The sequence below is a fragment of the Rhinopithecus bieti genome, unplaced genomic scaffold (genome assembly GCF_001698545.2).
Source record: "Rhinopithecus bieti isolate Rb0 unplaced genomic scaffold, ASM169854v2 scaffold_36008, whole genome shotgun sequence".
Taxonomy (NCBI): Eukaryota; Metazoa; Chordata; class Mammalia; order Primates; family Cercopithecidae; genus Rhinopithecus; species Rhinopithecus bieti.
The window spans coordinates 2374566-2386530 of NW_016816204.1; the positions used below are offsets into that span (position 1 = coordinate 2374566).

An 11965-nucleotide genomic window follows, 5' to 3' on the forward strand; every position below is an offset into this window, starting at 1 on the left:
ACCTAACCTATAGGGAAACAAAATTTTCTGCAATTCCATCACTGTTTCTAATAGAAAATTGGAATGAGTTCCCTTCTTGCAGCATTTACGTGCCCACTTCACATTGGGCACTTCTTTCAGCCACAGAGCAAAGTTGGGAGGGGCTCATTAGTTTCAAGAACGTCTTATACGGGGTCAAATTTAGGAATAAAGACAGAAATGAAAATTGAACACACTTGACTGTTAGCTAATTAAAAGATGTGAGTCATCTTCTTTGTAAATAAATAACCTGATTAGTGACCCATTGCTGGAAACTGGAAGAATCATAAGTAAGTATGCATCTGCTAGCATTACAAATACTCAAATGGGGAATTCTTTTTTTTTTTTTAATTTTAAATTTTTTTTAATTTTTTGAAATGGAGTTTCGCTCTGTCACCCAGGCTGGAGTGCAGTGGCTGGATCTCAGCTCACTACAAGGTCTGCCTCCCGGGTTTACGCCATTCTCCTGCCTCAGCCTCCCGAGTAGCTGGGACTACAGGTGCCCGCCACCTCGCCCAGCTAGTTTTTTGTATTTTTTAGTAGAGACGGGGTTTCACCTGTTAGCCAGGATGGTCTCGATCTCCTGACCTCGTTATCCGCCCGTCTCGGCCTCCCAAAGTGCTGGGATTACAGGCTTGAGCCACCGCGCCCGGCCCATGTCTATGAATTCTAAAACATGTTTAGATTTCTGTAACTACCACCACAATTAGGATACAGAACAATTCCACCCCAAGAACTCCCTCATGCTCTCCCTTTATAGTCACCTCTTCCTCACCCACAACCCCTGGCAATCACTAATCTCTTCTTCACTGTAGTTTTGTCGTGTGTGTTTGTGTGTATGTGTGTTTTGTTTATTATTTGTAGTTTTGTCTTTTTGAGAGTGTCATATAGATGGAATCATATAGTAGGTAACTGGCTTCTTTCACTCAGCATAGTGCTTTTGAGATTCATCCAAGTTGTGTGTGTCTCAGGAGTTTGTTCATTACTATTTCTGAGTAATATTTTGCTTTATGGGTGTGCTAAAGTTTGCTTATCCATTCACTCATTGGAGGACACTTGGGTTTTTGCAGTTTTTGGCAATTATGATTAGAACTGCTGTAAACATTTGTGTATGGGTTTTTGTGTGAACGTAAGTTTTCATTTCTTTACAGTAAAATACCCAGGAATTGGGTTGCTGTGATGGATGCTAGGTGTATATTTAACTTTACGAAACACTGCCAAACCATTTTTCAGAATGCATGTACTGTTTTGCATTCCCAACAGCAATTTATGAGAATTCCAGTTGTTCTCCATCCTCACTAGCATTTGATATTATCACTATTTGTTATTTTAGCTATTCTAATAGCTGTGTAGTGACATCTTATTGTGGTTTTAATTTACATTTCTTTAATGGCTAATGATAATGAACATTATTTCATGTGCTTTTTTTTGCCATCCTTTTATTATCTTTGGTGAGGTGTCTGTTCATGTCTTTTGCCTGTTTTACAGTTGGGTTGTTTGGCAGGGTGCAGTGTCCCATGCCTGTAATCCCAGCACTTTGGGAGATGGAGGTGGGTGGATCACTTTAGGCCAGGAGTTTGAGACGAGCCTTGCCAACAGGGCAAAATCCCATCTCTACTAAAAATACAAAAATTAGCCAGGCACGGTGGCGTACATCTGTAATCCCAGTTACTCAGGAGGCTGAGGCACGAGAATCACTTGAACCCAGAAGATGGAGGTTGCAGTGAGCACAAGATGATGTCACTGCACTCCAGCCTGGGTGACAGAGTGAGACTGTCTCAACAAACAACAACAACAATAATAAACAAAATAATGTGTGTTGCAGATGTTTTCTCCTAATCTGTAGCTTGTCTTTTCATTCTCTTAGTCGTGTCTTTTGTAGAGCAAAAGTTTTAAATTTTGATAAAGACTAGTTTATTGATTTTTTTTTGTATGGGTTGTACTCTTGATGTTATGCCTAAAAAATCTTTTCCTGGCCGGCATGGTGGCTCACACCTGTAATCCTAGCATTTCCGGAGGCCGAGGTGGGTGGATCACTTGAGGTCAGGAGTTTGAGACCAGCCTGGCCAGTGTGTCTCTACCAAAAATAGAAAAAATTAGCTGGGCATGGTGGTGGGAACCTGTAATCCCAGCCACTAGGGAGGCTGAGGCGGGAGAATCGCTTGAACCTGGGAGGCAGAGGTTGCAGTGAGCTGAGATGCACTCTAGCCTGGGCAATGAGTGAAACTCTGTCTCAGAAAAAAGAAATTTTTTTTACTAACCCTCAAATATGAAGGTTTTCTTTTAGAATGTTTATAGTTTGGGTTTTTTGTATTTAGATCTATGATTCAGTTAATTTTTTTGTACAAGATGCAATATTTAGGTCAAGGTTCATTTTTTTGCATATGTGTGTCCATGCTATGCTTTTTTTTTTAAAGAATTTATTTTAAACTTATTATACCACACAGTATGTTTTATACACTGACATAGAACTTCCTAATAAGATAAAGCAAAGACAAAAAAGTTTCTTATTAGAAACAAGATGCACCGTCACTTATTGTCTTCAAACATTATTGCACTTTAACTTTTTTTTCCCCCCCTGAGATGGTGTCTTGCTCTGTCGCCCAGGCTGGAGTGCAATGGTGTGATCTCGGCTCACTGTAACCTCTGCCTCCTGGGTTCAAGCGATTCTCCTACCTCAGCCTCCTGAGTAGCTGGGACTACAGGTGCCTGCCACCACGCCCAGCTAATTTTTATATTTTTAATAGAGACAGGGTTTCATCATGTTGGCCAGGATGGTCTGGACCTCTTGACCTCATGATCCGCCCGCTTGGCCTCCCAAAGTGCCGGGATTACAGGCGAGAGCCACCACGCCCAGACTGCACTTTAACCTTCTTAATTTGACAAAGCATTCATGAAACAATCTGCAGACTAGCTTTAACAGACAGATAACACTTGTATAAGCAGACATGACTATCCTAAATTGTTTCTTAGGTATGAATTTTACAAACTTTACTTACATTAGTGGTAACAGTGGAGCTGGAGAGTATTGCGCCTTCTCCAAGCTGCCCAGCAAGAACCACCAATAGTATGGTGGAACTTATGGCTCTTTCCAAGGCCACGACTCTTTCAGCCTGCAGATGTCAGCCCACGCATCTCCTTGTGCTTGTGGACTGGTTTGGTGATCCACTGGGTGTCAGGATTTCTTCTGATAGCTTTATGGAATGGATCAATGAGGATAACCTAAAAAAATTTGTATGTGGAATCTTAACCAATCCAGTAAGAATTCAGGACTCTCAGAGCCCCACAGTGGCATCCAGCTCATTCCTCTGCAAGAGACTGAAGGCTTCAGGCACACTTTAGCTGGTTAACACCATGATGTACAGGCTTGCTGTAAGTTGCACCCGTAGAAACTGGGTGTTTTCGGCCACCACAGCAAACACGAATCCTATATATAATGTAACCTTGCTTGGTCTTGTAGCCCAATTGGCGTACTTTTATCAGGCCGGGTGGGGAGCCCTGTGGAGGACAGAGAGCTGGCGGTACTGCCAGCAGCAGACCCTCAGAAGAAAGCACATGACATCAGATTGCTTCTTTCTCCATAGCTCCTGGATATACTTGTATGCACTCATTTTGGCTTACCTGATGGTTGCTGCCAGATGGAAAGGCTGTGCTTTCTTAATCTTGTAGTGAAGACAGAAATAAAAGCATTTGGAATAAAATAGAACAATGGTTAATATCTTTGGTTCTTTTTTTTTTTTTCAGATGGAGTTTTGCTCTTGTTGCCCAGGCTGGAATGCAGTGGTGCGATCTCGGCTTACTGCAACTTCTGCCTCCTGGGTTCAAGCAATTCTCCTGCCTCAGCCTCCTGACTAGCTGGGATTACAGGCATGCACCACCATGCCCGGCTAATTTTGTATTTATTTTTAGTAGAGACGGAGTTTCTCAGTATTAGTCAGGCTGGTCTCAAACTGCTGACCTCAGGTGATTCACCTGCCTCGGCCTCCCAAAGTGCTAGGATTACAGGCATGAGCCACCTCGCCCGACCAATATCTTTGGTTCTTGAGACAGATGGACTTAGTTCTGATTTTGAGTTCTTCAGTCTGTGTGGACTTGGACAAATTAACTTCTCCAAATCTTTATAGCCTACTTGGGAGGATTGTAGGAAGGATTAAATGAGATGACTGGCTGGACGAGGTAGCTTTGGCCTTCTAAACTCAGCACTTTGGGAGGCCGAGGCTGGAGGATTGCTTGAGCCCAGGAGTTCAAGACTGCCCTGGGCCATTTAGTCAGCCTCTGTCTCTATAGCAAATAAAAAATTAGCTCGGAGTGGTGGCACATATCTGTAGTTTTAACTACTCAGGAGGCTAAGGTGGGAGGATGCTTGAGCCCAGGAGGTCAAGCCTGTAGTGAACCACGATTGTGCCACTGCACACCAGCCTGGGTGACAGAGTGAGACCCTGTCTCAAAATAAATGTATGAGATGACGTAAAGAACTCAGCATGGTACTTGATGCATAATAAGCATTTAATAAATGGTTGCTGCTACTCCTGCTATACTTTACTGTCAGTTAAAGTTGTTAGTATTATTTGGAGTATAAAGAGTAGATAAAGGGTAGCTTTGAAAGTTGTGGCAAAGTGAAAATGTTTTGGGTGAAAACTTTTACAATATTCTTTCTTCTTTCTTTTCTTCCTTAGTTCCCTTTCCCTTTCCCCTTTTCCTTTCCTCTTTTCGATCAGGTCCATATTGCTAATGGTAGTCTTAGGTGTTAGAATACAGTGAGAGATGGACATGCAGTGTTAGAAGTATTAAAAACCAGGTCGGGCATGGTGCCTAATGCCTGTAATCCCAGCACTTTGGGAGGCCGAGGAGGGCGGATCACTTGAGGTCAGGAGTTCAAGACCAGCCTGGCCAACATGGTGAAACCCCGTCTCTACTAAAAATACAAAAATTAGCTGGGCATGGTGGTGCGCACCTGCAATCCCAGCTACTTGGGAGGCTGAGGCAGGAGAATCGCTTGAACCCAGAAGGTAGAGGCTGCAGTGAGCGGAGATCATGCCACTGCACTCCAGCCTAAGTGACAGAGTGAGACTGTCTCAAAAAAAAAAAAAGAAAAAAGAAGTGTTAGAAACCAAGTACTTTGTGGGGTAGGGGATGAGAATTAGTAAAATTGCTTATTTGTGAAGAGGCCTATGAAGGTGAATAGATTCAGATTGGGCAAATACAAGAGATGGCTTGAGCTTAGTGTAGAATTGTAAAACCAATTTTTTTCTTTTTTTTTGAGACAGACTCTCGCTCTGTCACCCAGGCTGAAGTGCAGTGGTGTAATCTCGGCTCACTGCAAGCTCTGCCTCCTGGGTTCAAGCAATCCTCCTGCCTCAGCCTCTCCAGTAGCTGGGACTACAGATGCTCACCACCCGTAACTGTAAAAAGTCAGTTTCAATGAGTTTAATCATTCACACCTGGTTGACTTTTGTATTTGTAAAACCAGTTTTAAAGTGACTAACTTTGCATTTATGTACTTAAATAAGGCCATGTCTATAAGGAAAATACATATATGTGGATGTTAATATCAGTGAGCCATCAGAAAATCATTTTTCCCCTTAACATTTCGTAACAAGATGGCTTCATTCTCAGTGGGAATGGAGGGTGGGGTAGGAGATCAGGAACGCTGAGGTTTCAGTGTAGTCCAGTACTGTTTTGGGGAGTGAGGGCTGGTAAGTTTTGAAATTATTTTACCTGGTAAATGCGAACTAGTTGAAGCTCAGTCATTGATATATTCTTTGGAATGATACAAATACCAGGTATGAGACAAGCAGATGTGTAATAAGTTAGTCTTTTTTTTTTCTGGGCACCTGCATGCGCATCTGCTTTCTTGCATTTCTTTTTTGGCTGCTGACATGGCTGACAGGGAACAAACATTGGAATTACTGCTTTAATTTGGCCAGAATGAGCTTGTTTGCTGTGAACATCATGCTGGCCTTAATCAGTCCAAAGGACTTCCTTCCTGCTTTCAGGGAGACTGCGTATTAGCATAATCTCTTTTCTGTCTTCAAATCAGGCCCTGATAACAGCTGGAAATAAGCACATTATTAAAGAGGAAATCAGTAAAGGACCATTATCTAGATTATATGGAAGAGATTTTTAGTAAGTTTCATTCTGATGTTAGAATGACACGAAGATGGCTATGAAAGCCTGTAGGCACTTTCCAGTAGTACTCTGCATTTGTGACTCAATTTATGTGAGTTCTCTTCTACAAGATTTGAAGAGCAAATACCTGTTCACTGAGATAGCAGTTGTTTTCTGAGAGACTGTGGGGTTTTCAGTTCTTTTGGCTCCTCTAAAACTCATTTGACATCTCTGAGAGTTTCCTCATCTTTAAAATAGGGATGATCTCAACATTCCCTTGCTTAGTAGCATAAGAAAAAGATAGCATCTCTTGGTACAAAATCTCTTGGTTCATAAATTTTTTGAATATACATGTATATTTGTAATATACGTTTATTCTCCAGGTGCAGTGGTGGGCACCCCAGCTACTCAGGAGCCTGAGGCAGGAGGATAGCTTGAGCCCAGGAGTTCAGCCTGGGCAATGTAGTAAGACCATGTCTCTACAAAACAAATGTACTCAATGTAGCAAAAAAAAAAAAAAAAAAAAAAAAAAAAAGAAATTATAATAGGTATACTTGATAAGAAGTGAAAAAACTATGATAATTCCCTCTCTCTCAGATATTAGATTGGATTACGATATAACTATTTCATGTACATATTGTTCTGATATTACTTTTTTAATTAATACTTATATTTCAGGTCCATACATTAGAAGCTAACTCCCATTTTTAATTGCTGTGAAGTATTCTGTGAATGTACCTTAGTTTATTTAATCAATCCTCTATTGATGGAACATTAGAGGAAATTATTTTTATTAAATAACACTGCAGTGAACATCTGTACATGCATGTTTTTGTCTTTGACTCCTGGTTTCTTTGGGATAAATTTTAAGAGGTAGGATGATGCGGGTTAAGGGAATGCAAACCAAATTTTTTCATAGTTTTTTCCATTCTGTTTTAAAAGTCAGTTTTAATGAGTTATACTTTATATACAACATTATAATGCACTCGTTTTAAGAATATGACTTGATGAGTTTTGATAAAGGTATACACCAGTGTAACAACCATCACAAACAAGATATTGAATATTTGTATCACCCTCAAATATTTCTTTCCTCTGCAGTTGATGCCCTCTCCCTCCCCTCTCGCCTCCTACCACTGATTCCAGGCAACCACTAATCTATTTTGTGTTGCTATTAGGTTTCCCTTTTCTAGGACTTTATATGAATGGAATTGTATGATATATAGTCTTTTGTGTGACTTTTTTTTTGGTTCAAAATTAATATTTCTGGGAGTCATTCATGTTGTGTGTTATAGGAGTTTGCTGCTTTTTATTGTTGAGTGGTATTTCTTTGCATGAATGTACCACTTGATCCATTCAACCCTGATAGATGTTTGGGTGGTTTGTAGCTGGAGATTTCTTTATCTGTTCAACCCTGATAGATGTTTGGATGGTTTCTAGTCTTTGGCCATTATAAATTTGTGCGGAAATCTTTGTGTTCAGTATATGTTTTTATACCTCTTGGGTAAATACTTAGTAGTGTAATTGTTGGATCATGTGCAGGTGTATGTTTAGTTTTATAGGAAACTGTCAGATCTTTTCCCAAGGTGGTTGTGCCTCTTTTATACTGCTACAAATAATGTATGAGAGTTTAGGTTGCTCCACATTCTTACCAACACTTAGTTGTGTCTATCTTACTTTAATTTAACCCTGTCTGGTGGGCATCTCATCATGGTAGCTCATTGTGGTTTTTATATACATTTCCCTCATGGCTGATGCTGTGAAGCATCTTTTCATGTGCTCATTGACTATTTGTATATCTGCCTTTGTGAAGTACCTGTTCAAATATTTCGTCCATTTTTGTTGTTGTTAATGGTATTTTAGCTTTTCTCTTTATGGTGAAATATACATAACATAAAGTTTACCATTTTAACCTTTTAAAAAAAGTGCATGATATTGTTTATTTAAATTTTTTTTTGTTTCTTACTAGTGTGTTATAATTTTTTTTTTTTTTTTTTTTTGAGACAGAGTCTTGCTCTGTCATCCAGGCTGAAGTGCAGTGATCTTAGCTCACTGCAAGCTCTCTGTCAATACTGATTTTCTATCTACTTGTTCTTTTAATTATTGAGACAGGAGTGTTGAAATCTCCACCTATAACTGTGGATTCATCTATTTCTGTTTTCAGTTCTATCAGTTTTTTCCACACCTTCTTAATAAGATCCTTTTATAATTAAGAAATGTCTTCTATTCCTGATAATATTCCTTGTTCTGGTCTACTTTTTTGATGTTAATATAGCCATTCCAACTTTCTTTTCTTTCTTTTTTTTTTTGAGATGGAGTCTCACTCTGTCGCCCAGGCTGAGTGCAATGGCGTGATCTCGGCTCACGACAAGCTCTGCCTCCCGGGTTCACACCATTCTTCTGCCTCAGCCTCCCGAGTAGCTGGGACTACAGGCACCCGCCACCATGCCCGGCTAATTTTTTTTTGTATTTTTAGTAGAGATGGGTTTTCACCGTGTTAGCCAGGATGGTCTTGATCTCCTGACCTCGTGATCTGCCCTCCTTGGCCTCCCAAAGTGCTGGGATTACAGGTGTGAGCCACTGCACCCGGCCTCTAACTTTGTTTTGATTAGTGTTTGTACTATATATCTATTTATTTCCTTTTACTTTTAACATATTTGTATCTTTATCTTCAAAACAGGTTTCTTTTTAGACAGCATATAGTTAGGTATTGTTTCTTATTTTTAAATTGCAGTCTGACATCTCTACCTTTTAACTGGAGTAGATAGAACATTTACATTTAATGTAATTTTAGCTAGGGGTGGATTAAATCTACCATCTTATTCTTTGTTTCTCTTTGTCTCTTCTTTATTTTTTTGGTCTTCTTTGTTCTTTTGTTGTTTGTTTCTGCTTGTCTCTTCTTTGTACCCCCCCCCCCCCTTTTTTTTTTTGGATTGAGGATTTTATTTATTTATTTATTTTTTGAGACTGAGTCTCACTCTGTTACCCAGGCTGGAGTGCAGTGGTGCAGGCTTGGCTCACTGCAACCTCTGCCTCCCGGGTTCAGGTGATTCCCCTGTCTCAGCCTCCCGGGTAGCTGGTACTATAGGTGCATGCCACCATACCTGGCTCATTTTTGTATTTTTAGTGGAAATGGGGTTTCACCATCTTGGCCAGGCTGGTCTCCAACTCCTGACCTCAGGTGATCCGCCCTCCTCGGCCTCCCAAAGTGCTGGGATTATAGGTGTGAGCCACCATGCCTAGCCTAAGATTTCTTGTAGTTCAGATCTGCTGGAAATAATTTCTGTCAGCTTTTATTCATTTGAAAAAATTTTTAATTCACCTTTTTTGAAAGATTTTTACTGGTTATAGAATTCTAAGTAGTTTATTCTTCTAGGACTGTGAACATATAATTCCACTGTCTTCTGGCATTTATCGTTTCTTTATTTTTTATTAAAAAATTTTTTTTTTTTTTTTTTTTTTTTGAAACATGGTCTCACTCAGATACCCAGGCTGGAGTGCAGTGGTGCAATCTTGGCTTACTGCAACCTCCACCTCCTGGACTCAATTAATCCTCCTGCCTCAGCCTCCCAAGTAGCTGATACTATAAGTGTGTACCACCATGCCCAGCTAGTTTTTGTAATTTTTGTAGAGATGGGGTTTTGCTGTGTTGCCCAGGCTGGTCTCAAACTTCTGGGCCCAAGCAATCCAACTGTTTCAGCCTCCCAAAGTTCTGGGATGACAGGTAAAGAGAGCATTCTTTTTTTTTTTTTTTTTTGAGATGGAGTCTTGTTCTTTCGCCAGGCTGGAGTGCAATGGCGAGAGATCTCAGCTTACTGCAACCACTGCCTCCCAGATTCAAGTGATTCTCCTGCCTCAGCCTCCCAAGTAGCTGGGACTATAGGCACATGTCACCACGTCCAGCTAATTTTTGTATTTTTAGTAGAGATGGGGTTTTACCGTGTTGGCCAGGGTGGTCTCCATCTTTTGACCTTGTGATCTGCCCACCTCGGCCTCACGAAGTGCTGGGATTACAGGTGTGAGCCACCGTGCCCGGCCAGGAGAGCGTTCTTTTCTTTTCTTTTTTTTTTAGACAGGGTCTCATGTTGTCATCCAGGCTGGAGTTCAGTGGTGCTATCTTGGCTCACTGCAACTTCTACCTTCCAGGCTCTGGCGATCCTCCTGCCTCAGCCGATCCTCCCACCTTAGCCTCTTGAGTAGCTGGGACTACAGGCATGTGCCACCATTCCCAACTAATCTTTTGTATTGTTGATAGAGATGGGATTTCACTATATTGTCCAGGCTGGTCTCGAACTCCTGAGCTCAAGTGATTCACCCACCTTGGCCTCCCAAGGTGCTGGGATTATAGGTGTGAGCCACCAGCCCCAAGAGCATTCTTTATTTTGTGTTTTTCTTGTATTTCCTCTTGTTTAGCTTTAAGTTACACTTTCTCAGTCAGAGTACTGTATAGGTAATGTTATGTCCTCAGACTGTCACATCTAGGGGCATGTAATTTTATTTTTGTCTTGCAACTAATAAGCAAGCTGCAGGGAGATACTTCAAAAGACCGTTCAAATATCCTGTTCCTCATTAACATCTCTCCCTGGGTTCTGTATCCATTGATGATTCTTGCCTGATCCAATCTTTTACCATGATGGTTGCAAAATGATCATTTTCCAACTCTAAAGCATTCTCTCCGCATTTAGCAGTTAGCTTTCTACACCCTACTGTAAGCAGGAGACCTACCTTCTCCCCTTACTTCATAATTTATCTATTTATTATTGGTATGGTTTTATGAATTTTTCTTTTTTCAAGGATTTATATAAGTTACTATTGTGCTTGATTATTCTGGTCATTTAAAAAATTATCTCAGATTGTCCCAGGGTCTTCTCAAACCTTTTCTGGGGATATGTCTTCCTTGGGCCTGTGCATGTGCCTTTTTTGTTGTCATTGTTAAACAAAATTTTTAAAGACAGGGTCTCACTCTGTCATCTAGGCTGGAGTGCAGTGGTGCATTCATGGCTCACTGTAGCCTTGAACTCCTGGGCTCAAGTGATCCTCCCGACTCAGCCTCCTGAGTAGCTGGGACTACAGGTGTGGGCCACCATACCTAGTTCATAGCATGTGCTTTTTTTTTTTTTTTTTTAAGTTCCCCTGTAGAACATCACACACCGGGGCCTGTCGGGGGTTAGGGGGCTAGGGGAGGGATAGCATCAGGAGAAATACGTAATATAGATGATGGGTGCAGCAATCCACCATGATACGGATATACCTATGTAACAAACCTGCATGTTCTGCACCCCAGAACTTAAAGTATAATAATAAAAAAAGACCAGAAAAAAAAAACAAAATAAAATATGAATAAGTATTAAAAAAAAAATAAAGTTCCCCTGTATATGTAGCTGCTTTTAAATGTCCTAATTTCACTGAGTCCTCTAATTCTTCTTGGACCCTTAGGTGGTCTATTGTATTTCTCTGCCAGCAATCCTTTTGCCCCAGGTACTCATGATATGCACTGTCTCATCCTGCCGTGGCGCCTGCCACTGCTTTCAATGGCCTCCAGCCTGGTATCCAGACTATGCCACCATTCCCATTAGCCCTCTGAGTGAGGTGAGACAGCAATCAGTTCCTCAGGCAGCCCCACACAGGCCAGAACATTGAAACTAGTTCTATTTTTGCTCCATCCTGAGGGAAGAGCTGGAAATTGGGTAGCTTCTTCCCATTGGTGGGACAAGGTGGGACAGATTAAGTGGGACAAGGATGAATGAAAATGTCACAAAGTTTTCTACCACTTTGAAGTGTGACCTTTTCATGGTTAGGTGTATGTTTGGTTCCTGCAGCTTCTTTTTTTTTTTTTTTT

General features: G+C 40.9%; 1 protein-coding gene and 1 pseudogene across 2 annotated transcripts in view; one reads left to right on the forward strand and one right to left on the reverse strand.

The window, feature by feature from the left end:
* Positions 1-11965, forward strand: part of ASCC1 (activating signal cointegrator 1 complex subunit 1) — a 121892-nt gene that overhangs the window by 23060 nt on the left and 86867 nt on the right. The window lies entirely within an intron of this gene.
* LOC108516847 (60S ribosomal protein L15-like) lies at positions 3019-3629 on the reverse strand (annotated as a pseudogene).